The 10,687-nt window shown below is 37.6% G+C and overlaps 1 protein-coding gene across 3 annotated transcripts in view; it reads left to right on the top strand.

Moving 5' to 3' along the window:
* Nucleotides 1–421: 421 nt before the first annotated feature.
* The window catches only part of pals1a (protein associated with LIN7 1, MAGUK p55 family member a), a 34,780-nt gene continuing 24,514 nt past the window's right edge, over nt 422–10,687 (top strand). The window contains exons 1-2 of one of the 3 annotated variants that reach the window (XM_053633634.1): nt 422–609; nt 8,394–8,578. The gene's annotated coding sequence lies outside the window, so the exon portion shown is untranslated. The other 2 variants (XM_053633633.1, XM_053633635.1) reach the window with 2 other exon arrangements.

Here is a 10,687-nt window from a genome sequence, read left to right as displayed (position 1 = left end):
TCTTGCAGTCCTTTAATACTTAGAGTCCATCTGTTCTTGTACTTTGAATACTGTTCTTGTTCTTTGCTTTTTTTTCTTTTAGCACATTAGCTTTTGCCGATTCTTCTGCGTTTCTAGCTGAAGCGTTCATTTTGAACTTGAACATTTGAGAAGTAGCAGAACTCTTGCCTCAAGATTGTAAAATACTGCAATTACGTCAAGGTACCCCCCTCCCCTGAGCATACATTTCTTCCAAAGTTCTACAATATTCAAAATGTAAAGTCTCTCTCACACACACACACACACACACACACACACACACACACACACACACACACACACATATATATATATATATATATATATATATATATATATATATATACAACATTTATTATTAACGGAAGCGTGGTAAACGTAATGCGGACATGTCTGTGGGAGTAGCAAGGGCAGAACATGGTTTGGGACGGAACCGGAGGTGGCACTGTAGAGCCACTTCAGTGTGAACTCCTTCAAACTCGCGTTACCACAATATGTCGTGATCGCATCGGATAATCTTACATTGTGAAGAATTGGAACACTGGAATATTCCGTACCTAAAGCTGAAGAGTCACAATTCTTAATCAAGAGGTAAACAGCGAACAATCTCTCTTCTTTCACTTTTACTTGACAGAAAGGGTTTGTTTGGTTTTTCAGTTCTTGGGCAACAGGTTGCTAAGAGCAAGCGCCTGAGCAGGGGAGGAGATGTGAGCTGCTAGCCTGTTAGCTCCTGTTAGAGTTCCGTGGTGTTTGTACGTGAAACTAAGCTGTGCTCAACCCGTAGGTCACTGGTTATGAAAGGCAACAGTAGGTACGGGGTTTTACTTTTGAACTGCAGTAAGTTAGTAATTTATCCAGATATTCTGAATACCGCTTTATTGGATATTGGGCAGTGTGGTACAACAAATCGTTGTGCTAACATAACACTGCTAGTTAGCAGCTAGTAAAGTAACCTGTTGCGTGCAACATGATAACTAGCGAGCTCGCTAAATATGTAAGTAGAAGTTTGTGACTGATTAAAATATGAACACAGAAGTACCAATTAAATTGATCAGACAGAATCTGATAGTCAAGTGTCTTTGTCTGGTTACTATTCACTTGACTGGCAGTCAGTTTAAAGTCCGTTTCTAACGCAGGGATTGTGATTTCTTCATTCAGATCTTCGTAGTGGATTAAACTATTTTACTAGTGTTAGACCACCGTCTCTTTGGGGTTTAAGGATTAGTTAACTGCAGCGTGATAAATGACTTATTTATTGTTAAAGGCTGTCTTAAACTAGACTCTATGTCAGGATATTATGAACTCAGTTCATAATACAGTGATTACACCACCAGACTAAGTATCTTGGATTTAAGACACACATACAATTAATAGTGCTTTCCTAGACTGGATTCACTCCTTGTTATCAGTCTGATTTGATGTGGTTTGATCAACGTCATTACAATCATCTGTGTTCTTGGCTAATATTTCTTCTCTACAAGTTTTATTTCTTGATGATGTTGTGTAACCAGTAATTAGGTATGCACCGGTCATGCTTTTTTTTCTTCTTCTCCATTTTCAATTGAATACCAATATCAGAGCTTGGGGTATCAGCCAATACTCAATACTAATCTATAAGTGTCTCCTTCCATTAATGTCGGTGTGAAATAAAAAAGGCCATCAGATATCAAGCAGTGAATCTCGGAGTTGGTGGAAGAACTTAAAACTAAAACAAGCTTTGAGATCACTTCGACGTTAGCCTGGTTTCACACTGTCATGTCCCAGTGGTTTCATGGAAGTACTATTTAAGTCTTTCGTGTACTTCCTATTGGTAGTGATCTGATTGTTTATGACATTGAGAGGGGAAAAAAGGAACAATAACTAAGCTTGAGTATATATTTTTGTTTGACAGAAAATCCTTTAATATTGACAAAAATTGGGAAATATTTTTGTATAAATTAGACCTTCAGTGGAAATATGGACATTATCTTTGCCCTTTAAAATGATTTATATATATATATATATATATATATATATATATATATATATATATATATATATAAATAAATTTACATGATTACAGGTAAATTTATTATAATTTATTGATGTTTCTTAACTGTTCCTCATGAATCTGGCTGGAATGTGGACAGTAACACTTTTGATTATGTGCTGATTTAAATTCGCTTTCCACAGTTCTTGAAAGATATTCCCCGGACCTACACATGGTACATGTGCCAGATACTTTATATCAGAAGGTGTCAGTTTGTAATGATAAGTATCCTGCACTTCATTTCAGCCTTCAACTTACAGGTTCATATCTTGTGACCTTTAAGGATTTTTTAAAAATTATTATTTTTGCTCCAGAAAATTAATTTGGCTCTTTTATGTGTTGCTATTAGTTGACTATCTTCACAACTTTAGATTATCTTGCTAATATTTCCTGTAACTGGTTGTAAAAATAATAATAATAATAAAATAATAATTGAATTAGTTTTCAGTTTAGTAAAACGAGCCTAGGTTTTATGCCGTCACTGTGAAAGTGTGACTTGCAGTTGTCACTGGTATGTGAGCTACCTGTGTGTTGATGTTAAATTATATTACCTTAAATGTCATTGCTTAGCATACCAGTCTGATGAGCCTACAAAGTGTTTTGAAAGTGATGTGATGAAAGTCAATATTTAAGGCAACTGTGAACAAAGGTAAATGTTTCTGCATTGAATTGGTTGCTATGGATGAGGTAATTTAATTTTAAGTTGTTTTGTGAGGACTTTCCAGTGTTTCCCGCAGATATAAAATGTATTTTTGTGGGGGTCAGGGGTCTTAATATGTTTAATATACAACTTAAAATGATTTCTTCTTTAGTTGTAATGTTGACTGTAATCTTAGGTTAGTATTAAACAGTAATTAATACTGATTTTATAATTATTCAAGTTTGTTAGATCACAGTGTTATAGCTTCATTAAAATGAGTGAAACTCTCAAGGCTCAAGACTTGAGATTCTTTGTCAATGAATCTCATTACGTATTAGTTGGCCTGCCCACGGTACGGGGTACATTTACTCACTACGTTACTTCTGTACCAAAATTATGCATCAGAGAGTAAATACTAAAGTCCTGTCCCAAATGAAGTACTATACACGTACACTATGCATTATGTACTCTGCCATCTAGTGTATGAATTTTAGAAAGGTAATATCATCCCAAATGGAACAATAGCAATTTTTTTTACTAACTGTAAGTATAAGCCATTTCCCAGTCGATAGCACATGACGTCATATGCACGTAATGTGACGTCGCTAGCTTTAGCAGATACCCAGAGTCAAGGACAATGATTTCCTTCAGTTTACTGTTCGTCAACGTTACCTTTTATTCCCAACATGACCTTAGACACCATCAGACGGAAGCGTAATCAAGTGACTGCTGAAGAAAGTGTGCGACCTCCAAGTCTTCTAAGGCAGGCGGGCATTTTATATTAAACACCACGGAGAAGATCAAACTTTATAAAGCGGAGTTTGTGTGCAGCGGAAGTAGGACAATGATGCACGAGCACAAACTTATGTTTATATCCAAAATAATATCAACAGGCATATTTGTGAGTAACAAAACCACAAGGTGCAGTGAAAGTGGGTTTTTATTAGTAATTTAGGACCGTAGTTTAATTCTTTGCTTTTTGTGCATCCATAAAAACTAATGCATAAATACTATTATATAATATAAACTTCATGCTTTATTTTTATGCAGTATTTATGCATTATTTTTATGGATACACAAAAAGCACTGAATTAAAACTACAGTCCTAAATGAATAATATATATCCTGCTGTGTGTATTGGGTTCTTTTCAGTCTTATATATTTGGACAAACAGTTGTGTAAAGTTTTAGTCTGAAGTTTATATTTGTAACACTCATTTTGTGGATTTTATTTTAAATAAATGAAAAAAATGGTACTGAAAGTTCCCCCCATCCGATTAATGAAAAAAGAGAATAATCGGCCAACTAATCGATTATGAAAATAATCGGTAGTTGCAGCCCTAGTCCCTATGATATTACATTGCTACGGTATCCAGTGACTAGTTACTTTTTACTGTGTATTACTGCAGAATCACTTTAAAATTTACCATCCAGCTGAGTTTTCATAACTGTCACTGTACAGCTGATATTATTATACCCTGCTGTACTCTCCTTAAAACTGAAATAGGGGAAATGCTTGTTTTACTTGCCTTTTTTAGGTTAATGGTTCTGGGTGATTAAATCATTTATTGTTAAATTTTAAAATGGAAAATCAAGAACAGAGAAAATGACTACAGCACCAGCCTACAAGGCCCTGCACAGACAGTAACTCGAGCTCAGGATTGAACCAGGACCTAGGAGTTGTGAGGTGGTAACACTACCCACTGCACCAGACTTGCTGCTCAAGTCCAAAACACCGGAAACTGGATGGGAGATTTTTAATGTAAACAACATTTAATGTTTTGATGTAAACAACAACCACCACAAGAACCCATACCGGTGGATTTAGAATATAATCCTTTTACAAATCAGTTGTCTAATTTCCACATAAATGACCTTTTCACTGTTCTTTTCTCAAGGTGGTTGAATGCCTCTGGAGTGGTAGTAATTAGAAAGTAAATTAATATATTTAAAAATAGATATATTTTTATTGATTTTAACACAGGCACTCTCCGGTTCTCTCCTGAGATTAATTAATTTGATTGGACAAGTGGTGTTCGAAGAGTGCTGATATTTAATATGACTGCAGTGTTACATTTCACTGTTTTATCATCTCCCTTGTCTGTGTTCACTAGATAAACTTCCAGTTCTAGTTCATTACATTAAACCATTTCTACACTTAATATACAGGCTTTCAGTCAGTCTGTATGTTGGCTTTCATAAATGGCAACACCCAGTGCTCTATGCGACTGTGGCTATTAATTTGTTGTAGGGGCATGCGGTATTGACAGAAAAATGATGTCTTGATATTTTCTGGGGTTTTGTCAATAACGATAAGTAGACGATATTCTGCATCCTTCAAAAATGTGTTTTTATGAAAGTCTTATATTTTAATAGTTTGCTCTTGTTAATAGGATATTAATTGCTACTTACTAATGATATTAATGGAAATAATATATTTAAAGAAAAGAGGTCTTATTAATTTACTTAAAACCGAAGCATTCAAGTAAAAACATTACAAAAACCACCGGTGTTTATGTCTTGCCATCTGTTGATTTTCTTGTTGTAAGGCTCTTTTTTGCAGAATGATTCAGCTGAAGTTTACTGAGAGTGTTTTTGTACTCGTACCTGGGCTGGTTTGGACGTGTTGTGGACCGCTGACTCCAAAAGATTTTCATGCTCTTCATGTTCTGTGCGGTGGTTAGTTTACAGGTGGTGAAACAAGTTAGTTGATGAGCTGTCTTTAATGGCATCTGATTTCCAAAATAGTTTGCAGATTGCCGTCTTTTGAGCAACATCCATCTTTTCAAAGCGGAACCACCTGCATGTGAGTGAGGTTGACCCATGTCTAGCGATTATATTTAATGACGTAGACTGTGAGGCTCGTGGTGTCTGTATTTTATCTCCTAATTTCTAACTTCAGTCATGCATTTTTAAGCAGTTATGCTAGCTTAACTTGCACACTGCATTGTAATAGGCTACATCACGCAGTGAAAGCATGCACTCTCGATGCCCACGTGCAGTCGTCTATCCTAGTAGTCTGTTCATGCAGTGACCGCGTGGACTCTCAAGACATTTATTTTTTTGATTGGTTTTTGCAAAGTGGGTGACATGCTTGATAATGTCCGCTCACACATCGTTAAAATAACTATTAAGATATTATCGTAGACGATACATATCGCACACCCCTAATTTGTTGTTTATAGACCTGTTGTATAAAAGCAGTTTCACACTCGCAATCGAGCTGTGCTGATATTCAGTACAGAAGCACTCTTGTGCAATATTAAATATGAATATACACCGATCAGCCATTACTTTAAAACCACCTGCCTAACATTGTGCCAGCAAAACATCTGTTACTCATTGAGGCATGGACTCCACGAGGCATGGACTCCACAAGATGTGTGAAGGTGTGCTATGGTATCTGGCACCAAGACATTAACAGCAGATCTTTTCTGTAGTCCTGTAAGCAACGAGGTGGGGCCTCCATGGATCTGACTTGTTTTTGTCCCTTGTTTGTGTGGATTGAAATCTTGGGAATTTGGAGGCCAAGTCAACACCTTGAACTCTTCGTCACGTTCCTCAAAAAACATTATTCAATAGATTGTATAGTACTATATGTAGGCAGCATTTCCTCTCTGATTAAATCCAGGCTAAAAAGATCACCACAGCTAACAGCAGAATAACACAAAAGTTTGCAAAGTTTAGAAAAGCTCTGTGCTTTAGAGTCATGGGAATGAACACTTATACATGTTTCATTTTGATCCACTTTAAGGCATAGCTTTTGTTTCATTATATGCTGCTAAGAGTCTGAATGGGGTTTTATTAGGTTTTAGTTACTGTACTTAAGGCACATATTTGGAAATTCCTACTGAATTTTGTGTATTGTTACACCCTTAGTGAGACACCCAAGTTGTGCTATACCAATATACTGTGCAAAAACTGTGACATGTCTTTACTATTTAGTTAGTTAGTTAGTTAGTTATGCATTTTCGCCATTTTTGCCCTAATTTGGTCCGGTCAATTCTCAAACACTATCTAACTCTCCCCTATCACACATCAGCTACCAACCGGGGAGGATGAAGGCTAACACGAGACCTCCGAGACATGTGAAGCCAGCTAACCACATCTTTTTGAGTTGCTGTGTCACAGGGAAGATCATTGGAGGAAATTGCTGTTTGCTCCCTTCAGCATACATTAGCTCACAAATGTGTGCTAATTCTGAGCCCCTTTTAAAACAGTGTAGCTAACTTTTTTGACAGCCAAAATAGCAGATAAAATGAATTAAAACTGTGTTTTGAACTACTTCGATGCTAACAGAGATCCTCATGATTTGCTTGAAGAGTAGATTTTCTCAAAATGTTTGGCTTAAATGCTTGAGGAATTTTTTTATTTTCAGTGTCTAATTAATCTTTGTCAATGTAGCGCTGGATCCGAAATCTATGCAGACTTGCACACTGGGTGCAAGGCAAGAATACACCTTGGATTGGATGCCAGTTCACTGCAGGGCATCTCACACACGCACACAGATATACACTCATACCATGAGACTTTAAGACTAGCCACTCCATCTATCAACATGTTTTTGTGACCTGGGAAGAACCTGTAGTACCCTGATACGAACACGGAGATCTCCAGTAACCTATGATCTATGAGAGTCCAGCTCTACTTGCTATGCCTCCATGGCATTTTGCATGTGAAATGGTTAACAAATTTTGCATTATGTGTCTGTGCTAAGAGATAGGCCTTGTGCAATTTTTTTTTGCCAGCTTTTAAGCGATTCTAATCCCTCTCAGTGTCTGGTGTTTCCGAGATCACTGAGGAGTGGAAAAGAAAACTCGTAGTAGTTTTCAGACTGTGGGAAATGCAGCTTGGATTTATTTGGGAATCCAAACGTTAGCATGAATTTGTAGGAAATTACCAACATCTCACAAAGGATATAGCAAGTCAGCAGACTATAAATATTTTTCCCCTCGCAAAACTGACTGCACACCAAACAAGATTAGCTTTTGTTTAAGATCTTTGTGCCATTATTGAGCAACGTGGCAAGTTTCATTATATAAAAATGGAGAAAACACTGGAATTAATTAAGGTCTGGCATTATGTATGATCTTTTGAATATTAATGTTTTGGAGACATAAGGAGCATTGCAAAGCAGGTTAGGTTTCTCACCTATTGGTCTTTTCAATTATTTACCACCTCTTTCAGCTCGCTCTTACAAATCGAAACACTGCCAAATGTCAACTCTGCACTTTTCTGTCAGAAATTACCATGAAACATTAAGTTTGCTCATGGTTTATATATTAGCAATGTTTACAGCCTGTATTAGATGGTGGGGGAAAAAAAACTTCTTTCAGAGCCACTCTGCTTTGAGCCCCTACTCAAGAAATGTATTCAAACCTGCAGTTCAATGTTACTGCTGTTCTTTTACTCTTGACTTAACCAAGGTTTGTTATTATCAATAATTATGTGTGTTAAATGGTCCTGATTATATATTTTGATAAATAATAAATGTACAGTTTTGTAATTAAAGCAAGACAAATTGTACAAATTGGTCTGTACATTGGCCATGTAATTTTATGTTTTATGTTGCTGAAAAAGCCTAGAAAATATGTGTACATTTCAGTTTGCTTTATGGACTTGATTGTCTGTGAATAGGCCATAACCTCACACAGCAGCGCATTAAGGCATTGTTCTGGCCAGGGTTTACCCCCTGTCTTTCACACAGACTTTCTCACTCCTGTCCTTCCTGGTACTCCGTGGTACTTGCTGAGATGATGAAGGCATTGGAATCTGGAGTTTTTGGTGCGTAAGCCAGAAGAGCTGGAATGTTAAGCAGGCGCTTTGGAGAAGATAACAATCCTGGTCTGTTTCTCTTCTAAAACAGCAGCCATACAAGTGCAAGCTTGATAGGTATGTCTTGCTTTTCTAGCATAAACTCATTTTCTGTGACAAAGGTTGAAAAGCGAATTTTGTCATTTCTGAAATGAGCCTATGGCAAGAGGATATGTTCGAGCATTGTCTGTGACGTTTTGAATGTTTTGCCTGTCTCTTCACCCCGCCACACCTCAGGACCAGTCGTTTCATGTTTGTAAGTGTTAGTGTTCCACCCTGAGCAAGCTGTATGCTAATATCACTAGGCCAAGGACAGCCATGGGTGACTCACATGAATGCTCTGCATTATTCCTCTTTTGTGGCATTGAATTGTTTGCTTTAGCTTGAGATACTCAAGTCTGGGAGATAGCAGGAGTCATGGGAACAGAGGGTGGTCCCTGCAACTGAGATAAACAAAAGTTGCTTTTTAACTAGCAGTGATTATAGCATGTTGAGATGTAGGACAATATAATAGGAACAATTTTGACAATACGACAGAAATGTAACATCATGCTATTTAGGTTCCTAACAGAGTTGATTTAGTTGTAGTTGATTTTTAGTTAGTTTAGTTGGTTGTCAGTTCTGACACACCTGTCGGTTTTGCCCCCTGCACCTGTTGGGGCTTAAAACACCTGCACACAGTCATGAACCTGCTGATCAAGCTACTTGCTCAGACATGTCATGCTGTAGCTTCCTGCTTCATCCCAGGGGTACATTTACATTTTAATAACATTTGGAGTACCGTTTTAACAGATCTCTGTAGAATTTTTTTACAGTTTGCATGGTTCATGAAGGAAAAGTAAGTCTTAAATCTACATGTCATCATTGTCTTGTGTTATTGCCAGCCAGGAGGTGTTTGGATCTGGGCAGTTTGGAGTACACTACTTAAGCTCTCAAGTGGCAGATGGTCTGTGGCTCTTAGTTCGTTATTGTCTTGAGACATGCACTAAGTGCTGTGCCATGAAGAGAGGGCGTGGATCCTCCAGACATGATTAAGCTTGTTGTTTGGAAGATATCAGGTATATCAGGACACATATGTCAGTCAGCAGAATATAGTCTTGGCCCTCATCTGCTTCTCCAATCAAACCTAAAGTGCTATGCCAGGGTTGTACTCTGTTTGGAAAGCTTTATGATTTGATTTTGATCTCATTGTAAGTGTTGGTCGAATGAGCAGTTAATGATGATGTTAATGCTGTTATTATGTTTTCTAAAGCCTTTGTCGTTGCAGTAACAGTAACCGTCCAAGCTAAACAGACTTGTGGCATCTTGGCTCTTATCAGAATCAGGAGGAGGAATTTGACTAATCAAAAACATCATTACAATGACATCACCCGGAGTTCCGATGTGGAAACTGTTGTTCATTCATTGGGGTGTTGAGGTGTCTCTCTTGGTGGATAGGTAAAGCAGCAATCCTCTTTAGTTTTGTAGGAAAACTTAATTGGATTTTCCTGAGTCACAGTTTTATCTTATCAAAAGCTCAGAGTTCAATGAGCCTAGTGAGTTTTTTTTTATAACCTTATATAATTTGTTACAGTGTAAATTAGTCTATAATTTTCTCTCTCTCTTTCGCACATTCACAGAGGGCATGCAATGCTTACAATAGGCCCCTTATGCTTGTCTGATCTACTGAAGAATGTCGTTCCCAGGCTGCTTAGCATTCTTCCCTTTTGAGGATGAGTTTGTTCTTTTATCAGCATTCTTCTCACTCAGTGATGTTTGCGTTTACATGCTTGAAACCTACATTTAATGGTTTTGCACACAGTTGTTGCCGGATGAATCCATCCACAGCTGACATGTATAAGTTGCTATGCAAGTTTGAACTGTTCCGTATTCTTGCATAAGGGCTCATTGTGTGTGTCTGTGTCTCTGTGAGTGTTTACTTGTGTCTCTGTGAGTGTTTACTTGTGTCTCTGTGAGTGTTTACTTGTGTCTCTGTGAGTGTTTACTCGTGTCTCTGTGTCTGTCCTCTGTATCTGTGTGTGTGTGTGTGTGAGAGAGAGAGATGAGGGCGTGGGGGTGTGTGAGAGTAGGGTGTGGGGGGTGGTCTGTGTGTATGTGTCTCCGAGCATGTGTCTGTGTCTCTGTGTCTGTCCTCTGTATGTATGTATGTATGTATGTGTGTGTGTGTTTGTGTGAGAGAGCGAGAGA

Source organism: Ictalurus furcatus, chromosome 9 (assembly GCF_023375685.1).
Source record: "Ictalurus furcatus strain D&B chromosome 9, Billie_1.0, whole genome shotgun sequence".
NCBI lineage: Eukaryota > Metazoa > Chordata > Actinopteri > Siluriformes > Ictaluridae > Ictalurus > Ictalurus furcatus.
This window is presented reverse-complemented; position numbering and strand designations above follow the sequence as displayed.